This window comes from Rhinatrema bivittatum, chromosome 2, assembly GCF_901001135.1.
Source record: "Rhinatrema bivittatum chromosome 2, aRhiBiv1.1, whole genome shotgun sequence".
NCBI classification, from domain to species: Eukaryota; Metazoa; Chordata; class Amphibia; order Gymnophiona; family Rhinatrematidae; genus Rhinatrema; species Rhinatrema bivittatum.
Window position 1 is genome coordinate 10,256,366 of NC_042616.1, and position 21,778 is coordinate 10,278,143.

General features: G+C 49.3%; 2 protein-coding genes across 3 annotated transcripts in view; one reads left to right on the forward strand and one right to left on the reverse strand.

The window, feature by feature from the left end:
- The window catches only part of LOC115083510 (zinc finger protein 189-like), a 537,273-nt gene that overhangs the window by 364,752 nt on the left and 150,743 nt on the right, over positions 1-21,778 (forward strand). The gene's annotated exons all lie outside the window — the stretch shown is intronic.
- LOC115083512 (oocyte zinc finger protein XlCOF6-like) overlaps positions 1-21,778 on the reverse strand; it is a 28,897-nt gene that overhangs the window by 3,064 nt on the left and 4,055 nt on the right. The gene's annotated exons all lie outside the window — the stretch shown is intronic.

Genomic DNA, 21,778 nt, shown 5'->3' on the forward strand with positions numbered 1-21,778 from the left:
TAAGGGGGACACACTGCTCTCTGAGCCAGTACTGACCCAGTGTCCCAGCATAGTGTTAGGGGATACACTGCTCTCTGAGCCAGTACTGACCCAGTGTCCCAGCATAGTGTTAGGGGGGACACACTGCTCTCTAAGCCAGTACTGACCCAGTGTCCCAGCACAGTGTTAGGGGGGGACACACTGCTCTCTGAGCCAGTACTGACCCAGTGTCCCAGCATAGTGTTAGGGGATACACTGCTCTCTGAGCCAGTACTGACCCAGTGTCCCAGCATAGTGTTAGGGGACACACTGCTCTCTAAGCCAGTACTGACCCAGTGTCCCAGCACAGTGTTAGGGGGGGGGGACACTGCTCTCTGAGCCAGTACTGACCCAGTGTCCCAGCACAGTGTTAGGGGGGGACACACTGCTCTCTGAGCCAGTACTGACCCAGTATCCCAGCATAGTGTTAGGGGGAACACACTGCTCTCTGAGCCAGTATTGACCCAATGTCCCAGCATAGTGTTAGGGGGAACACACTGCTCTCTAAGCCAGTACTGATCCAGTGTCCCATTGTGGATTTAAGGGCATCTTAACATAGGAAAAGTGGTCCTTACCTGCTAATTTTTGATCCTGAAGTACCACGGATCAGTCCAGACTCCTGGGTTTTGCCTCCCCTCTAGCAGACGGAGACAGAGAAGTTTTCACGGACTCCATCCTATACCCCTGAGGTGCCACCTACAGTCTGTCAGTATTACACTGTACCCAAGCAGAAAGATTAATCCATAACTTCCACATAAACAACCTCCCCCCGAAGAGCAGAGGGAATGAAAAACTTGTAACTCAATGAATGGAATCATGCCCATACTCTTACCCTGAAAAGGGCCGCCACCTGAACTCGTAGGGAATCAAATCCAGAATATCTGGTATGAAGCCCTGGATGGCTGCACTTCATGGTCTAGACACCAGGATTCGAATACTACCCAAACTCTACCGGACGCCATGGAGGTAGAAGATTTACGGGAATGCAAGAGCGTGGCAAAAACCGCTTCCGAATAACCCTTACTCTTTAATCTTTGCCTTTCAAAAGCCATGCCGCTAGACTAAAGTGATCTACCTCTCTGAAACAAAAAGGGCCCTGTTGCAGGAGATTCGGAGATGACCGAAATCTCAGTGGACTGTCCACTGCTAGATTCAGAACGTCCGCAAAACATGGATGCCTCGGCAAAACTCCGGAGCCACGAGTATCACTGCGCCCTATGCATTTCTATGTGGCGCAGAACTTTTCCGACCAACGGCCATGGCAGAAAGATGTACAACAAAACGTCCTTTGATCAGGGAAGGACCAGAGCATCTACCCCTTCTGCGCCTGGCTCCCTTCGCGACTGAAGAAACAAGGAGCCTTGGCATTGTGGCACATCACCATGAGATCCATGGAAGGCCTGGTCCAGCGTTCACACAGAAGACAAAAGGCCTCTTTGGAGAGTTCCCACTCCACGGGTCCAACTGGTGGCTGCTGAGAAAACCGGCTTACACATTGTCTACCCCTGCAATGTGAGAGGCCGCAATCTTGTAGAGATGTTGCTCTGCCCAGTTGATTAAAAGCTGAGCTTCCGTCGCTACCGGATGACTCCTGGTTCCCCCCTGACGATTGATGTAAGCCACTGTCATCGCATTGTCGGAGATTATCCTCAATGATCGCCCGTCCACTAAAGGCAGGAGGGCCTGTAGCGCCAACCGAAGCGCTCTGGTTTCCAATCGATTGATAGATATCTTCAAACTGCTGATCTCCCACATCTTTCCGGAGACATGCGTGATTTGCTAAATGCAGAAATCACAACTACAGAGATCCTCTCGGTCATTAAAACTCTAAAAGTGGGCAAGGCTCCTGATCCCGATGGTCTCACGGCAAAATTTTATAAAGTCTTTGGACCATTTATGGTATCTCATATTCAAAAACACTTTAATTATCTGCACAATGGGGGTTCTCTATTACCAGACTCGAATAAAGCAGGCATCACTATCATTGCTAAACCAGGTAGAGATCCTGCTCTATGCGCATCTTATAGACCCATATCCTTGATTAATTTAGATCTTAAGCTACTTGCTAAAATTTTGACAGCAGACAGGTTAAACTGCTTCATTGCCCAAATAATACACCCTGACCAAGCAGGCTTTATCCCGGGTCGCATTGCTAGTGACAACGTAAGGAAGATCATAAATATTCTCTAGGGCATCACCCAGCAACCATCAGATCACCTCCTCCTGGCTATTGATGCTGAAAAGGCCTTTGACATGGTGCATTGGCCTTTTCTCTTTTGTATCCTTACCATTATGGACTTTGGGATCCCATTTCAAAATTGGTTACAAGCGTTATACAGCCTGCCTAAAATCAATGGTCAATACTCACCCCCCACTTCAGATTCAAAGGGGAACCAGACAGGGGTGTCCGCACTCCCCCATTCTTTTCGCTATCTTCCTCGAACCACTAGCAAACCATATCCACAATAATCTCAAAATAACAACAGGTTATTCACTTCGTTCCCAGCATTATAAATTATTGCTGTTTGCGGATGATATTTTGTTTACAGTTAGCCATCCCACTATCTCTTTACAAGAGATTGAAACAGAGCTCGCCCACTATAGTACTGTCTCTGGCTTTAAAATCAATTGGGGCAAGTCAGAGATTTTAAATGTTTCTTGCCCACTACAAGTGGTCTCTCAACTCCAGATTTCCCATCCTTTCAAATGGGCGCCCTCAAAACTCAAATACTTGGGGGCCTTTAAAGGGGCTCTGTAGGCGCATAGACTGATGTCAATGGAGGTGGGCGGACTTACCGCGCTTCCGTTCTTTTGTCTTTGCCGGTTTGGGGCTCCGGGGCCGGTAAGAGGCGTGGGCTGCCTGCCTCGCGTGCAGCCGAGGTCCCGACTGCCTCCCCTGACCACGAAGGGTCAGCACCGATCACGCGGGGAGGAGGGCTGGCCGATTCCAGGAAGTACGGCTTCTCCTCACCGTACTTCCTGGAATCCCTGGGCTGGCCTGATGCTGCGGATCCGCCATGTTCCTGATGACATAAAGGCGCGCGCTCTCCAGAGTTTGTACCGGCAAGGGTGCGAACCTCGAGGGCGTCCCCCCATAGTGATGTCATCTGCTTCCACTTTAAAAGGTCTTTGCTTGCAACTACGAATCGAGTTAGCAAGGGGAATTCTTTCTCCGCTGCTCGGCCTCCACCATCTTACCAGGGGTACCCGCTCCTCGGGGGCCCCGCTCTCTCTTCTTGATTTCAGATTGTTAAGATGGGATCCGGTACTCGCTCCTCAAGGGCCTACGTCCCTGAATTCTCAGAAAACTCCTGACTACCTGAAAGTGATCGCAGACGTGAACACAGTGAGTTCTATTACAGATAGGAACTGGTACTCGCTCCACGAGGGCCTATATTCCTAATCTCCAAGACTCCCTTCTGTCTAAGACGTTATCACAGGTACGGAGATCGTGAGTCATTATTGTGAATTGCAGGTAGGAACCGGTACTCACTCTACAAGGGCCCATGTTCCTACTAAATCCACCTGTCTAACATCCACCAAAGAACGTTCCTTCTCCACAGCAGGCCCAATCCTTTGGAACAGACTACCGACTGACCTAAGACTGGAACCCTGCCTTCTTACCTTTCGAAGAAAACTTAAGACGTGGCTGTTCCTCCAAGCCTTCCCCTAACTTAAAATGTCACTTAAAATGTCACGTCAGACTCAGCCCAAGGAATGGGATGTTTACTAATCTCTTAACCCATCATATATTATTTATATGTAGTTAATTCCTCTCTGTCTACTTCCTGGCTACTATAGCCCCCAAGTTCAATCCCCTTGTTATATGTAACTTTGCTTGTTTCTGCCTTCTTGTTTGGTTACACTTGTTAATCCCCCAAGTTCCATGTAAACCGGCCTGATATGAATCCCATTCATGAAGTCCGGTATAGAAATATATTAAATAAATAAATAAAATGTTCCTAAATCCCTTCTCAACTCTCTATTTCAGAAGCTATTATATACCTATATCTTGTGCATTACTATTATAGATTGCAGATAGGAACCGGTACTCGCTCCACGAGGGCCTATGTTCCTAAAACCCTCCAAAGACTCTCTTCTCTTCCATAAGCCATCTTATACACAGATATTGTGAGTTCTCATTTCAGACTGTTTATAGGAACCAGCACTCGCCTACGGCTCCTGTTCCTGAATATACTGAAGACTCTGTTGCAGAGAAGCCATTACAGATCTCTACAATTGTGAGTGTATCATCTACTACTGGCTATGTATCCAGCATACCCTGTCTACTCACTACCTATAGTCTCTCTACAGCTCACAACCCAGAGACCGCAAGTCCAGTATCTGAGGGACTTCAGCCCTCCCGGGCACATCAGCTCACTACTGCCACCTCTGGTGGTTCTACTTCCTGTCTAATTAAAGAACTATCTGTGTTTGTCTCCATACTTCAGCCTAACCAGGGGTCCCTCTCAGGATATTCTCCTGGGGGCGCAGTCATCTGCCATCGGCCCAGGGATTCACCAATTTACCTCAAGTGTTCATTCCTTACACTAATAGAGCGGTATTATATGACTGCCACTCTGTGGGAAGCCAACCCACCACAGGTCATTAACTCCGCCTACGGAGTATTACAATTGTTAGCTCTTCCCCTTGGCAGGGTGATCCATAATCAACTGCTAACTCCCTGGCGGACTTATAACAGATTGCTACCCATAGCAGCAGGGACTGATAACAGATTGCTAACTCCTCTCTCTCCAAGAGGAGATCCATATCAGACTGCTAACTCCTCCCCCTACAGGAGGTGCTTGATAATAGATAGCTAACTCCGAGCAGCAGAATTATAATAGATTGCTAACTCCTCCTCTCTGGAGAAGCAGATCTACAACAGACTGCTAACTCTGCAGTTTAATCCACAACAGAGTGCTAACTCCTCCCTTCTTGAGGAGTAAACAAGCATTCCCGCAGAGCTAAGAGCAGGTAGAAAGTCAGTCACATATCATCCGTTTACCCCAGCATATTTCACATAACTTGTTATCTTATTTACTGTTATTTTTCATGGATGTTTACTGTTAGTTACTTATTTATTTCTATTATTTTATTTATGTATTTATTGTTATTATCTATTTATTATTACTTAATTGTTAACATTATTATATATATTTCCCTGTTATTTGGATTAACCATGTTCATTGTAAGCCTCTAACTTGAAGCGATATTTACTGTTCATTGTAAACCGGGGTGATATGTATATTATACAGGAACCTCCGGTATATAAATCCTTTAAAATAAATAAATAGATCATGACAGATTGCGAACTCCTCCCTTCTTGAGGAGCCAAGCCTAACAGGGATGTGGTGTAGAGTGGAGGCGATTCAGGCTCGGCAGGTTGAGCAGCTTTTGGCTGGGCCGCGTGGTAAGCTGTGGCGGTGGGTTTTTTTCCCCCATACGCATGGGTGTGTGCAGACATCCTTGCCGGGCGGCGGTGTCCTGATGTGTGCACAGGGTACTTGTGCGCCAAGACCGTGGCCTAGTTTTGGGCACACATTTACGCGTGTACACGCGGGTACTGTTGGTGTGCATGCATGAGGCCATCTAGAGCTGAGTGCAGGAAAACTACGGCACCGAGGACAAAGAAATCTAAGCGCCCTGCTATTTGTGAGACAAGGCAGAGAAATGCCATGTCTGAGAATACCTACGCGGGAACTAGTACCCAAATCATCACACTTATGCTAGACTTTGGCCAGAGTGTTCAAGAGCTGGTGTGAGAAGCGAGGTTTTCAGCCTCTCCAAGTGATATTGGAATTTCTTCAGGAAGGCTTGGTTAAAGGCTTGGCCCTCAACACTCTGAAAGTGCAGGTAGCAGCTCTCGAATGCTGTAGGGGGAAATCAGTGATGTATTTTTGTCTTCCTATCCAGATGTGTCCAGGTTTTTGAAGGGAATTAAGCATCTATGTCCTCCCTTGCGGCTACAGGTGCCTCTTTAGGATCTTAATCAGGTCTGGCATTTTTGGTGGGGCCTACATTTCGGCCACTGCGTGGTCTACCTTTGGGGCTGCTCATCTTTAAAACAGTTTTTCTCATAGCAATCATTCAGCTTGAGAGGTCTCCGAGCTGCAAGCTCTTTCTTGCCATGAGCCATTTCTACGAATAAATCCAGGAGCGTTTCAGCTTAGGACTCTGCCTTCCCTTTTGCCGAAAGTGGTTTCGGAGTTTCATTTGGATCAGTTTATTTCCTTGCCCTTGCTTGACAGAGATAGAGATGAGCCGGATTATTGTCTGTTGCATGTCTTGGATGTCAAGCAGCATCTGGTGCGGCACTTGAAGATTACCCATGCTTTCAGAGAGTTTGTTCGACTGTTTGTGCTCCATGGGGGAGGTAAACAAGGAGAACTGGCAGTGCAGGCAACAATATCCTTTCAGGGGAGAGAAGTGCTCACCGCCTCCTGTGTGGATGCCGAGGTCCCACTACCTACTCAGGTCAGGGCGCATTCTACGAGAACTCAGGCGGCTCTGTGGGTGCAGCTTCGGTTGTGGCCTCCTGTTGAGATCTGTCGAGCAGCGACGTGGTCCTCCTTCAACACTTTCTCCAAGCATTACTGCCTGGACATTAAGGCTCAGGAGGATGCGGCTTTCGTGCTTGCCCTGTTTGGAAGTAGCTCTGGTACATCCCATTGGTGTGGATTGGTCTGCCTGAATACAGAGGAAGGAGAAATTACTACTTACCTGATAATTTCCTTTCCTCTAAGGGACGCAGGGTGGCTAAGTATGGATTTCTAGCTGGTCTGTTAGAAGTATGAAATTGTAAAGAGTTAGAGAGTCAATTCATTTCTGGATTGTGAAGAGCTTTGTGGATGAGTGATAATGCCTTGTATTGTATGCGAGAGTGAATGGGGAGCCAGTGTAATCCCTTAAGGATGGGGGTAATGTGCTCCTTTGAGGTAGTGTTGGTGAGGATACGAGCAGCAGTATTCTGCAGGGTTTGTAACGGGTGTATGGAGTTTTTGGGTAGGCCCAATAGCAGTGCATTACAATAGTCAATTTTCAAAAAGACCATGGCTTGTAACAGCACGAAAATCAGAAAAGTGTAGTAGTGGTTTAAGTTTTTTGAGTGTGTGGATCTTGAAAAAACATTCTTTGAGAGTTACATTAATAAATTTTTTGAGTGTCATTTGGTCGTCCAGTAAGATTCCTAGATCCCGGACTTGGTGGGAGAATTGTGTGTGTGGCAGAATAATACGTGTTGTGGGCATAGTATGTAGAGGTGTTGGAGGTGATATGACCATGAGTTCCGTTTTTGTGGTATTAAGGGCAAGTTGTATACAGTTTAAGAGGTTGTTAATTGAGGTGAAAGTGGCTTGCCAGATTTCAAGAGCTTTTGGTATAGAATCAGTAATAGGAATGAGGATTTGTACATCATCAGCGTACAAATAGTGTGGTAGCTTAAGGCTGGAAAGGAGCTGGCAGAGGGGTAGAAGGTAAATATTAAATAGAGTGGATGAAAGTGAAGAGCCTTGGGGGACTCCCTGCGCAAGGGGAATTTCCTTAAATTCGTAGTTGCCAAATTTGACTTTATAATTTCTGTTGCAAAGGTACGAGCTGAATCAATTGTGGCCAAGACCAGTTATTCCAATCTCGAAATGTCGTTTAAGGAGGATCTGATGGCTAATGGTATCAAACGCAGCTGAAATATCTAGTATTACTAGCAGATGGGATAGCCCTTTATCTAAACTTTTGATCAGGTAATCAGAAAGTGATAGAAGAAGGGTTTCTGTGCTGTGTAATTTACGAAAACCATATTGAGACGAAGAGAGGATCTGGTGTTCTTCTAGGTAGTCACTGAGCTGGCGGTTAATAGTTTTTTCTAAGATTTTCGCAATAAATGGGAGATTGGAGATGGGGCGGTAATTGGTCAGATCAGCCGGGTCAAGCTTAGGTTTTTTTAGGGTGGGTTTAAGGATGGCTTGTTTTAATGGGTTTGGAACAATACCAGAATCAATGGATGCATTGATAATATTCGATATAGGAAAGGCTATTAGATCAGGTATGGTGAGGAGAAGTTTCGTAGGGATGGTATCAGAGGGGTGGGATGAAGGTCTAGCTTTTTTGAGTAAGGATTCAATTTCCATTGCAGTAGTGTGTTCAAACATTGTGAGGTTTGCAGAGGGGTTGCTTGATTGTATAGAGTAACTGTTTTGGCTTGTGTGAGGGACAATGGGAAAACGTGTCATAAGTTTGTTAACTTTATCATGGAAGAACGTTGCCAGTTGTTCGCATTTAGTTTTGGCTTCTTCTTCTGGAATGAGATTTGGAGTGAGATTGGTGAGCGAGGTGAAATATTCAAATAAGGCTTTAGGGTTGAATTGGTACTGGTGTATTTTATTAGCATAGAAATTCTTTTTGGCAATGTTTATTTCGTTATTGTAGCTGTGTAGGGAAGTTCTGTAGCGTGCAAGGAGGGTTGGAGAAGGGTCTTTGCGCCAATTTCTTTCAGCTTTTCTGAGGGCTTGTTTTAGTTCTTTTAGTTTAGAATTGTACCAAGATTTTTTTGTATTTTTTGAAAGGATAGTTGTTTGGTGATAATGGGGCAGATGTTGTCAGCAACTGTTAGGGTGTGCTCATTCCATGATGCGAGAGAAGTGTCCGCATTAGTTAGGTTGAGGTTGTTAAGGGAGCGGGAAAGAGCAGAAGTTAGCTCATCCTTGTTGCAAGATTTACAGATTTGTATGGTGGTGGATTTGACAGGAGGGGGTCTTTCCAGAATATTAGAGGTTCTTCTAATATAGTGGTCAGACCAGGGGATGGGTGTACATGATAGAGATTCAGTTACAATGTGTTGGTTGATGAAAATGAGGTCGAGCGAGAGGCCAGCTTTATGAGTAGGAGAGTTTATGATTTGATTGAATCCTAGGGATTTCATGGCTTCTAGGAAGGAGGAGCAGCTAGGTGTGAGAGGAGTTGTATCCACGTGAAGATTAAAGTCACCTAGGTGATGGCTGTGGAGTCAATGGAAATATTTTTGGCTAAGTATTCTATTAGGGCAGAGGGATTGTTGTTGAGCGTTCCAGGGGAGGCATAGATGAGACATATTTGGATGGTGGGAGCTTTAAACAAACCAATTTCAGGTTTAGCTGGAGGGGATGTGGATTGGAGGGTAAGTTTCAATTGCTTGTTAGTGGCTAGTAAAATGCCCCCACCTTTCTTTTTAGGTCTGGGGATGGAAACAATATCATAAATATTGTTAGGAAGCTGGTTAAGGAGAACATTATCGGTGTCTTTTAACCAAGTTTCGGTTATTGCACAGATGTCAGGTGTTTCATCTAAGAGGATGTCATTGAGGATGGAAGTTTTTTTGTTTAGTGACTGGGCATTGAAAAGAATGAGTGATAGTGCAGTGATGCCAATAATTTGGGTGAGTGGTGGGGATATCATGGTTGTGTGAATGGTTTTGAGGTATGAGTGGTGGCGTGTGGCATAGTATGTAGCAGGTCTATATCTGTTGTAGCTGAGTTTGGGAATGTTTGACATGTTTGAAGCAATATGAGAGGATAGGGTCCACTGGAATTTAAGTAAAATAGAGAGGGGAGGTTGTAGCTCTTAAGTGTGCAGGCTATAGAGATGTTGCAGTGGGAAGGGAATCACAGCTAGGGTGATGACAGGGAGTCAATAAAGGGGGAGATGATATACAGTTATTTGTGTTCAAAAGGTGGGGGGGTGAGGGAAAATGTGTTAAAAGTTAAAAATATAATAAAACGGGAGGAGGGATAAAGGAGAGAGGATGGCTAAAAGGGGGAATTAGCGGAGATGAAGAAAGAGAGGGGTAGAGGGGTGGCATACGGAGCTTAGCGTATTACTGAGGTTGCAAGTTTAGGACAGGGAGGCTCTTGCACTGCATAAATGGAGAAATTACTTACCTGATAATTTCGTTTTCCTTAGTGTAGACAGATGGACTCAGGACCAATGGGTAGAGTGTGCTCCTGACAGCAAATGGAGACGGATCAGATTTCAATCTGACGTCAGCCCCTAGTACATATACCCCTGCAGGAAGTGCAGATCCTCAGTATTCTTCCTTGCAAAGCATTGTGGATATATGTTTGACTGACCGATTGGTTAATTTGATTAACTTGTATAACTTCGTAACTATATAAACGTTATAACTTGATTAACTGGATTAATTTGAACTGGTCGATTGAGTATAGCTGGAGACCGCCAGGGAGCTCAACCGGAAAGCGTCGACACCCAGCCGGGTGGAGACCTAGGTACACGAAAAGAAGCTTACCCTTGAATCATTTGCAATTCCATGCGTGACGGAAGCCAAGGGCGGGCTGCTGAGTCCATCTGTCTACACTAAGGAAAACGAAATTATCAGGTAAGTAATTTCTCCATTTCCTAGCATGTAGCAGTTGGACTCAGAACCAATGGGATGTATAAAAGCTACTTCCGAACCGGGTGGGAGGCTGCCTGTGACCCACTCAGTATTGCCCTTGCAAATGCTGTGTCCTCCCGGGCCTGAACATCCAGACGGTAGAATCTGGAGAAGGTATGGATGGAGGACCATGTCGCCACCCTGCAAATCTCGGCGGGTGACATCATTCTTGTTTCTGCCCAGGATGCTGCCTGGGCTCTGGTCGAATGGGCCTTGACCTGTAGGGGCGGAGGTTTCCCTGCTTCTATGTAGGCTGCCTTGATGACTTCCTTGATCCAGCGGGCTATGGTTGCCCGCGAGGCTGCTTCCCTAGTCTTTTCCCGCTGTGAAGGACGAAAAGGTGGTCCGTCTTCCGTACGGGTTCTGACATTTCCAGGTATCTGGAAAGTATTCTGCCAACGTTGAGGTGATGCAGACTACGGGCTTCTTCCGAATTCTTCAGGGCTCCCGCCAACGGGAGCGAGATGGTCTGGTTCAGATGGAAGTGGGAGACCACTTTGGGAAGGAATGACAGTACCGAGCGCAGCTGGATAGATCCCGGAGTGAATCTAAGAAAGGGTTCACGGCAGGACAGTGCTTGTAGTTCAGAGATGCGTCGCACTGAACAAACTGCCAGTAGGAAGACCATCTTCAGGGTCAACTGATGGAGTGATAGCCCTCGAAGATGTCTGAAGGTGGTTCCAGACAGGACGTCCAAGATGAGGTTGAGATTCCACAGAGGTATCGGCCACTTCAGGGGTGGACGAATGTGTTTGACTCCTTTCAGGAAACGTGAAACATCCGGGTGAGAGGCTAGGCTATCGCTCTCGCCCCTGGTGCCAAAGCATGCCAGTGCTGCGACCTGTACCTTGATGGAGTTGAGGGACAGACCTTTCTGGAGTCCGCTCTGTAGGAACTCCAGCATCACGGGAACTTTAAGTGAACGTGTCTTGATGTCGTGATCTTCGCACCAGGCTTCAAATATTCTCCAGATCCTTATGTATGTTAACGATGTGGAGAACTTGCGTGCTTGGAGGAGCGTGTCTATTATGGCCCCCGAGTATCCGCTCTTCTTCAGGCGAGCCCTCTCAATGGCCAGACCATAAGAGAGAATTGAGCTGGGTCCTCGTGGAAGATCGGACCCTGTTGTAGCAGGTCTCTGAGAGGGGGCAGGGGTAGAGGGTTCCCTGCCAGCAGTCTTCTCATGTCTGCGTACCACGGTCTTCTTGGCCAATCCGGGGCCACCAGAAGAACTAGTCCCTTGTGTAGCTGTATCTTGTGAATCATTGCGCCCAAAAGAGGCCACAGCGGGAAGGCATATAGTAGGGTGCCCTGTGGCCAGGATTGCACCAGGGCATCGATCCCTTAGGCTTGTAGATCCCGCTTGCGGCTGAAGTATCTGGGTACTTGGGCGTTGGCTCTGTTCGCCAGGAGGTCCATTTCCGGTGTTCCCCACCGGTTTACTATCATCTGGAAGGCTGCGGGAGATAGCTTCCATTCTCCTGGGTCTAGACTTTCTCTGCTGAGGAAGTCCGCCGTGATGTTGTCCTTCCCGGCAATGTGGGCGGCGGAGATCTCCTATAGATTTGCTTCCGCCCATGACATCAGTGGGTTTATCTCCAGTGACATCTGTTGGCTTCTGGTTCCCCCTTGCCTGTTGACGTAGGCAACCATTGTGGCGTTGTCGGACATCACTGACTGCTTTGCCTCGGAGTCTTTGTGCGAACCGCAGGCAGACGAGTCTGACTGCCCTCGCTTCTAGGCGATTGATGTTCCATCCTGCCTCTTCTGCGTTCCACTGCCCTTGGGCGGTTAGTTCCTCGCAGTGTGCTCCCCATCCCCGTAGACTGGCGTCTGTCATTAGTAGAGTCCAGGTTGGGGATGACAGTCTTGAGCCTCTGTTCATGTGGCTGGGCTGCAGCCACCAGCGTAGTTTGGTCCGAACTGTATCCGGGAGAGGTAAGCGTACGGTGTAATTGTGCGACCGTGGGTTCCAAAGGGACAGCAGTGAGTGTTGAAGAGGCCTCATGTGGGCCCTCGCCCAGGGGACCACTTCCAGTGTGGATGCCATCAGCCCTAGGGCCTGCAGGTAATCCCATGCCGAGGGGCGAGGGTCGCTCATCAAGGATTGCAACCGGTTCCACAGTTTTGATCTCCTTGTGGGAGTCAGGCTGACTTTGTCTTCCTTGGTGTCGAAGTGGACACCCAGGTACTCCAACATTGTGAGGGCTGCAGGGAACTCTTGTTCGTGTTGATCACCCATCCTAGGCTCTCCAACAGAGACTTGACTCTGTTGGTTGATTGGATGCTTTCCTCTGGTGACTTTGCCCTGATCAGCCAGTCGTCCAAGTAAGGATGTACGAGGACTCCTTCCTTCCGCAGTATTGCCGCCACTACCACTATCACCTTGGTGAACGTCCGTGGTGCTGTGGCTAGCCCGAAGGGTAGGGCCCAGAACTGGTACTGATGGCCCAGGATTTTGAAGCATAGGTAACGCTGGTGTTCCTGATGAATTGGGATGTGCAGGTACGCCTCTGACAGGTCCAGGGAGGTGAGGAACTCTCCCGGCTGTATTGCCTTTATTACGGATCTCAGGGTTTCCATGCGGAAGCGGGGGACCTTCAGGTATCGGTTTACGGATTTGAGGTCCAGGATTGGTCGGAACGTTCCCTCTTTCTTGGGAACGAGAAAATATATGGAATAATGACCAGAGTTTATCTCCTGAGGAGGTACCGGAGTTATGTCCTCGAGGTTCAATAGCCTGGTCAGTGTAACTTCCACTGCCGCCTTTTTGGTGGGGTCGTGGCAGGGAGACTCCACAAACTTGTCCGGGGGGGTGCGTATGAAGTCCACGTAGTACCCTTCCCGGATGATGGCTAGGACCCATTTGTCCGAAGTTCAATTTAATCTTTTATTGAAATTTTCAAAAAAAACCAACACATAAATATTCACAATTCTGTGCATAATCAGGAATTTTGATAGACAACATAACTCTTACATATAAGATATTCTTTCATTTAAAAATTAGACAATTTGTCTTCAAAATCAAATAATGCGGGGACTAAGCATTATATAAACTTAAAAAAATAATAATCAATAAGGAGAGGGTGCCTAATTTGTTTCAATTATTGACCATTTCATCAGATGTTACTGTTGGTATTATTTTATTCAAACTAACCTCATTTTTATCCTTCAAGAATATTTCCAGATGCGAAGGCTCTGCGAACACAAATTTCTTCCCTTGAAAGTTAATATAACATTTACTCGGATACTTTAAGTAAAAGGACGCACCTAATTCCATAACTTTTGCTTTCAAGGATAGAAACTTTTTCCTCCTTGCCTGGGTAGGCCTAGATACATCTGGGAATACATAAACCTTCTGTCCACAGAACATCACATCTTTATTCTTAAAGAATTTATCCAAAATGAACTCTTTATCCCTCTCTAATGCAAAGGATACCAACAATGTTGTTCTTTTATTAATAATGTCTAATGAGTCTTCCAAAAAAGTTGATACTCCCAAAGTATTCTCCTCTCCCACTCTAGGTATATTTCCACTTTGCAGCGGAATATAATAAATCTTTGATATTAAAGGCATCTCATCACATACCAAATTCTCTCTAACATATTTAAAGAACATTTCTAAGGGTGACATTAACCTAGTAATGGGGAAGTTGACAAATCGTAAATTTCTTACTTTCATAAAATTTTCCAAATTTTCTAAATTAGCATGTAACACAACATTATCAGACGTATGGTAACTTTCTAAAGTCTTTACATTTTGCATTTCTAATGTAAAATCTTTAATGGTTGTCTCAACATTATTTATTCGTGTCTCTTGATCTTGTATAAGGGATTTATTACCATTTGCAATAGCAGTAAAGGGATGAGTTCATCTGTATCATGTTTGAATCTAATTTAACCAACAACCTCCACACATCCCCCAGGGTTATTTTAGACTCGTCCAGGGTATTCAACCGTGGGCTGTCTAATTTGACCGTTAGAGGCCCCATTCCTGCACCCTGCTGTTGTAGCTCTGGGCCGGGGGGTTGTGCATTTTTCGGTGACTCTAAATGTAAACTAAAGTCACTTACTTGTGCAGCCTCTCCTTCGGCGGAAAAACTTCCTGTTGTTTCCCCTGGGGGTTGTTGGGGAGCTGGTCTAATGCCGGGACTTAGGGAGACATTAAGAAAGTCCCCCTCTTTGTCCCCTCGGGGCATACCTCCTCTGCTTACAAGAGCGTCCATGGGTCCGGTTATCTGCTGTGAAGGAGATGACGTCACGAACTTTGCTTTCCTTTTTCGCCCCATAAAAGACAATTTCCAGGCGATCAAAGCTGATCTAAGCCGCGCACGCCCCTTTGGCGTGCGCGGCTTAGGCGTGTGCCGGCGGCTGCGGTGCGCCGCTAACCACGTGGTTTTATCCGCGCGGTCTCTGGCTGATGATGTCAGCGTCTAGGGATTCCCACAGCTGTGCTGGATGCAATTCAGGTTCTCCTCGATGGCCAGGCAAGTTAATGGCAGCCTCTCTCTCACTGCAATCGCCAGTCCCACACTCACTTCTACACCACGGGGTTTTATCCTCGCGGTCTCTGGCTGATGATGTCAGCGTCTAGGGATTCCCACAGCTGTGCTGGATGCAATTCAGGTTCTCCTCGACAGCCAGGCAAGTTAATGGCAGCCTCTCTCTCACTGCAATCGCCAGTCCCACACTCACTTCTACACCACGGGGTTTTATCCTCGTGGTCTCTGGCTGATGATGTCAGCGTCTAGGGATTCCCACAGCTGTGCTGGATGCAATTCAGGTTCTCCTCGACGGCCAGGCAAGTTAATGGCAGCCTCTCTCTCACTGCAATCGCCAGTCCCACACTCACTTCTACACCACGGGGTTTTATCCTCGTGGTCTCTGGCTGATGATGTCAGCGTCTAGGGATTCCCACAGCTGTGCTGGATGCAATTCAGGTTCTCCTCGACGGCCAGGCAAGTTAATGGCAGCCTCTCTCTCACTGCAATCGCCAGTCCCCTTGTCCGAAGTTATCTCGACCCATCTTTGGTAGAATAGGGCCAGTCTGTCCCCTATGGCTTCCCTTGGATGGGTCGGCTGATTCTCATTGTGGAGCGTGGCCGGGCCCTGAGCCTGAGCTGTTTCCCCTCTTGTTGTGCTTGCTCCAAAAGGACTGGTTCCTGCCCGGAGGGCAGGGCGCCTGGTAGCTGCTCCTGTATGGGTTGAAGCGCTGTGAGCTTCTTCCCCTGGAGGTCCTGGAAGGCTGTCGCTGGACTCTCCTTGTCTTGTATTCCGGAAGGCGCGGTACTGGGGATTCGCCCCATTTGCCCGCCATCTTTTCTAAATCGCTGCCGAACAGAAGTGATCCTTTGAATGGCATTTTTGTGAGGCGTGTTTTGGAAGATGGATCGGCCGACCAGCTTCTGAGCCAGAGCTGTCTCCTGGCCGCCACTGCCGATGATACTCCTCTAGCCGCTGTGCGTACGAGGTCTGAAGCTGCGTCTGTGAGAAAGGATAGCGCTGGGTCAAGGATATCCCCCGGTGTGCCATTCCTGGCCTGGGATAAGCAGGCACGTGTCACCATGGTGCAGCAGGCCACAATCTGAAGAGACATAGAGGCCACGTCAAATGACTGCTTAAGCATAGCTTCCAGCCGGTCATGTGTGTCCTTGAGGGCTGCTCCTCCCTCCACCGGGATGGTGGTGCGCTTGGAGACTGTGCAGACCATGGCGTCCACTCTTGGGCAAGCGAGCATGTCTTTGGTTGCTGGGTCCAGGGGGTACAAACTGGCCAAGGCCCTTCCCCCTTTAAAGGCAGACTCTGGGGTGTTCCATTCCAGGTCAATAAGTTGTTGCGCGGCTTGCAAGAGCGGGAAATGACGGGAGGTCTGTCGAAGGCCTTCCAGGAATGGGTTCTCCTCGGGATTCCCCTGGGTTTCTGAAACCAGGATCGCTAGTTATGCCAGGCATTGGGAGACCAGGTCCGGGAGCTCCTCCCTTGTGAAGAATCGCCTCATGGTTCGGTGGGGTTCTGTCCCCGGGGGGTGTTCTCCTCCTTCTAGAGGTTCGGCTTCATCTTCTGAGAAGTCCATGCCCTCGAAGGTAAGACTACTTGGCGGTAAGGGCCTATGCCTGGGTCTTGAGGGGCCTGGGGCATAGGAGTCCTCCTGCGACGTATATGGTTGGTCCGCCCGGTAATCCGTTTGCATCTGGACAAAGGCATAGATCCCCTTGAAGAGTTCCACCCAAGAAATAGACGAGGGGTCCACAGTGAGTGGCGCTGTTTCCCTGGGAGCCTCTGGCTGGGAGGGGGTCCCGCTGGGGGTTGCTAGCTCCAGGGAGCCCCCTGAGGAGCTAGTCCCCGGCCCTGGGTGAGTCTGAGCTTGTGGTGGATCTCCCAGGGCCTCCTCGCATTGGGTGCATAGAGCGTCGGTTTCCTGACTCTGGGCGGCCCTGAGGTGGCATGCTGAGCAAAGGCCCAGGGATTTTACTTCAGATCTTGGTGGCGTTGAGGTTGCCTGAGCGTACATGATGCGCTCCGGAGTGCCTGGTCGTGCGCGTGGACTTGAGCACGTAATAGTGCGCTTAACTCTGGTTGTGCGCGTATCTGTGTGCTTACCCCCAGATGTGCGCGCCGGTAGTCGAGTGCACGTAGTCTGTGCGACTGGGACTTGCGCGTGCCGCTTATGCATCCGAGTGTTCTTATGCGTGTAACTTAGACGCAGAAGTAGGTTTTATGTGCACAGGTAATTTTGTGCGCTCGGCCGGCGGCGATGAGAATGGTGAGATTAAGCCAAGATGGCGACGGCGACCATGCGGGCAAGATGGCGACTACCTCGGAGGGTCTCCACGTGGGAAGCCCTTGGAAATGCCGGGGTCTGGCCCTGCTAGGGCGGATCAACCCGGTGGCGCTGGCTTCGGCCGATAGCCTGCGCTCGTCCTCAATCCTCGGAGACCGGCACAAGTAAAGATTTCTACCTTACCTTATCTTCGGCGCTTCCCGGTCTCATCCCGGGCGGTCTCCGGCTGCGGGGGGAGAGGGCAACTACCTTCACCACCGCTTTTGAGGGTGCACCCGCTGCCTCTAAGCCGCGCCCGAACTCGTCTCACTCGGGGGTTAAGTCCTCGCCGTGAACGGCTCCGGACCGAGGCTGCCTCTATGCCGCACCCGAGCCCTTCTCACTCGGGGGCTAGGTCCCTGCCGCGATTCGGCCACCGGACCGAGGCTCTTACCTCCAAGGGACCACGGAAATCACCTCGGGAAACTCAACTGGGGGAGGGGCCCGAGGGTATCACCGCAGGAGTGCGGGCTCGTCTTCAGGTAGGAATTTTCTTTAAAATTTGGTAGAACGCTCAGCGAGCGTGAAGATAGCTCCTAACTGCTTTGGAGATGGAAAATACTGGGGATCTGCACTTCCTGCAGGGGTATATGTACTAGGGGCTGACGTCAGATTGAAATCTGATCCATCTCCAACTGCTAGCACGAGTACACTATACCCATTGGTTCTGAGTCCATCTGCTACACGCTAGGAAATTGCGTCAATGAGGTGAGATTTCTATCCCTATCCGTCAAGGAGTTAAGGCTAGGAGAGGCGAGAAGACGGAAGAGTGCAGGGGGAAGCAAGAATCTTCTGGACAGGATCTTAGAGGGCGCACAAAGGGGCAGGCCCCTTTGTCGCGCGATGCCGAGAGGAGGGCCTGGATTTATGGTGCTGCGGTGTCGAGGGTATTTGAGGTCGGCGCTGCGTCTCCTGGCTGATTAGCTGCTGCGTGGAGGAGGCCGGGTTGAGTCGAGCCCTGGACGGACGGTAAGTGCGCCGGAAGCGGTCCCGCGATCAGTGAGAGAGCCCGTGTGGGGTAGGAGAACGATTAAAGGGCCTTACCCCGACGGGCTTCAGCTATCCTGCCCGGTCGTGTCTGGAGCTTCATTGGATCGCCGAAAAGGACGAGGCCGAGAGGAGGGCCTGAATTTATGGTGCTGCGGTGGCGCGGGTATTTGAGGTCGGCACTGCGTCTCCTGGCTGATTGGCTGCTGCGTGGAGGGGGCCGGGTTGAGTCGGGCCCTGGACGGACGGTAAGTGCGCCGGAAGCGGACCGTTTTCCTTTGTGTAGACAGATGGACTCAGCATCCCACCCACGGCTGCCGTTACTCATGGAATTCTTGGGGGACATCCCCGGGAGCGAGTGATTCAAGGGTAAGCCTAGCGTGTAGCCAGATGGACTCAGGACCAATGGCTATTGTGCTCTCTTGACAGCAGATGGGAGACGGAGTCAGATTTCAAAGCTGACGTCACTCTACATATACCCCTGCAGTAAGCTTAGCTCTTCAGTATTCTCTTCAAAAACCACTGTGGATATATGCTTGCTTAAATAACTTGATTAAACTTGACCTGGTTCAACTGAATTTCAAATTGGAGTCCGCCAGTGCACTAAACCAAATAATGCAGACACCAGACAAACTGTGGGTGTCTTGAACTAGGGGTAGGCCATGGCTTACCCGTATTTGCTTAGTCTCGAGGTCTGCTATTCGATGTTCTCGTTTTCTGGGGCAACCGTGGGCAAGATGCTGAGCCCATCTGTCTACACTAAGGAAAACGAAATTATCAGGTAAGGAATTTCTCCATTTCCTAGCGTGTAGCCAGATGGACTCAGGACCAATAGGATGTACAAAAGTGACTCCCAGACAGGATGGGAGGCTGCCCGTGGCCCACTTAGTACTGCCCTTACGAAGGCTGTGTCCTCCCGGACCTTAACATCCAGGCGGTAGAACCTGGAGAAGGTGTGGCTGGAGGACCATGTTGCCGCCCAACAGATCTCACAGTTTGGTTTCTGCCCAGGAAATTGCATGGGCCCTCGTAGAATGAGCCTTAACCTGTAGAGGTAAGGACTTTCCTGCCTCTATGTAGGCTGCCTTGATTACTTCTTTGATGTAGTGGGCTATGGTTGCCCGGGACGCCGGTTCCCCTTGTTTCTTCCCGCTATGAAGGATGAACAGGTGATCCGTTTTGCGCACCGGTTCCGATCTTTCCAGGTATCGGACTAGGAGTCTGCCGACATTTAGACGGCGAACAAGGCGTGAGTCTTCAGAGTCCTTATGCTCATCTGGAGATGGTAGCGAGATGGCTTGGTTCACGTGAAACTGGGAGACCACTTTCGGTAAGAAGGAAGGGACAGTGCGCAGTTGTATAGATCCAGGTGTGAACCTAAGGAATGGTTCCCTACAGGATAGTGCCTGACGTTCGGAGATTTGACGAGCTGAACATATTGCCACCAAGAATGCAGTCTTCAATGTTAAGAGGCTTAGTAACAGACCGCATGTTGGTCTGAAGGAGGCCGCTGCTAGGAAGTCTAATACTAGACTGAGATTCCATAGAAGCACCAGCCACTTTAGGGTGGTCGGAGTTGTTTAACCCCTTTCAGGAAGCAGGACACATCGGATGGGTTGATAGTCTGATACCATCCACTTCGGCTCTGAAACAGGCCAGCGCGGCAACTTGGACCATGAGGGAGTTGAGTGATAACCACTTCTTCATAGCATCCTGCAGGAACTCCAGGATCATGGGAATTTTGGCACTCCGTGGGAGAACCCCGCGGTCCTCACACCAGGCCTCGAATACTCTCCAGATCTGTATGTAAGACAGGGATGTGGAGAACTTGCTCGCTCGGAGCAGGGTATCAATCACAGCCTTTGAGTAACCACACTTCTTCAGGCTAGTTTTCTCAAGGGCCAGACCGTAAGAAAGAATCGAGACAGATCTTCGTGGAGGATCGGGCCCTGCCAGAGAAGGTCCCTGTGTGGAGATAGATACAGAGGGTTCCCCGCAAGTAGTCTTCGCATGTCTGCGTACCATGGTCATCTTGGCCAGTCCAGGGCGACTAGTAGAACTAGCCCCCTGTGATGTTCTATCTTGCAGATGACCCTGCCTAGTAGTGGCCATGGGAAGGGGGGGGGGGTAAGGCGTACAGTAGATCTTCCTCCGGCCGTAGATCCATGGCTGGGAGGCCCCAGCAATTTACTATCAGTTGGAAGGCTGTGGTCGACAGCGTCCATTTCCCCGGGTCTAGGCTCTATCTGCTGAGGTAGTCTGCTAAGACGTTGTCTTTTCCAGTGATGTTGGAGGCCGAGATCCCTTGCAGGTTTATCTCCGCCCATGCCATGAGGGGGTCTATCACCAGAGACACCTGCTGGCTCTTGGTTCCTCCCTGGCGGTTGACGTAAGCAACTGTTGTCACGTTGTCCAAAATTATTCTGATTGACTCGCCCCGGAGTCTGTGGCTGAATCGCAGGCACGCTAGTCTGACTGCTCGAGCTTCCAGGAGGTTTATGTTCCATTTCACCTCTTTCTTGCTCCATTGTCCCTGGGCCATCAGTTACTGACAGTGTTCTCCTCACCCTCGCAGGCTCGCATCAGTGGTGAGCAAGATCCAGTTCGGTGGGGATAGGCTTACTCCTCTGCTTAGGTGGTCTTCCTGTAGCCACTATTGGAGCTGAGCCCGAACCTCTGCTGGTAGTTGGAGGTGAATTGAGTAGTTCTGGGACAGTGGGTTCCATCGTGACAGTAGGGAGCACTGGAGCGGTCGCATATGAGGCCTTGCCCACGGGATAACTTCCAGGGTTGATGCCATGAGGCCGAGGACTTGAAGGTAGTCCCATACCTTGGGGCGTGCACTGGTAATCAGTCTTCGCAATTGTTCCATCAGCTTCCTTCTCCTCAGAGGGAGGAGGAAGACCTTGTTCTGTTTGGTGTCGAACCGGGCCCCAGGTACTCTAGTGAATGAGAGGACTGTAGACAGTTCTTGCCCGTGTTCACGACCCACCCAAGCTCCTGCAGTGGGTTCTTGACTCTGCTGGTCACCCGCTGACTCTCCTCGAAAGACTTTGCCCTGATCAGCCAATCGTCCAGGTAAGATGTACCAGGATCCCTTCCTTCCTCAGTGTTGCCACCACGACCTCCATAATTTTGGTGAAAGTCCTGGGGGCTGTGCTAGGCAGAAGGGTAACCCCCGGAACTGGTAATGGTGACCCAGTATCACAAAGCGCAGGAAGTGCTGTGGTCCCGATGGACTGGGATGTAAAGATAGGCTTCAGAAAGGTCCAGGGAGGTTAGGAACTCTCCCAGTTGTACTGCCATTATAACGGAGCGCAGGGTTTCCATGCGGAAGTGTGGTATCCTCATATGACGGTTGACGTTCTTGAAGTCCAAGATAGGCCGGAATGACCCTTCCTTCTTGGGAACGATAAAATAGATGGAATAGTGCCCTGTATTTTGTTGGGGCGTGAGCACCGGGGTTATTGCCTTCAGAATGAGTAGTCTTGTTAGTGTGGTTTCTACTGCCAGTCTCTTGGAGTGGCAGG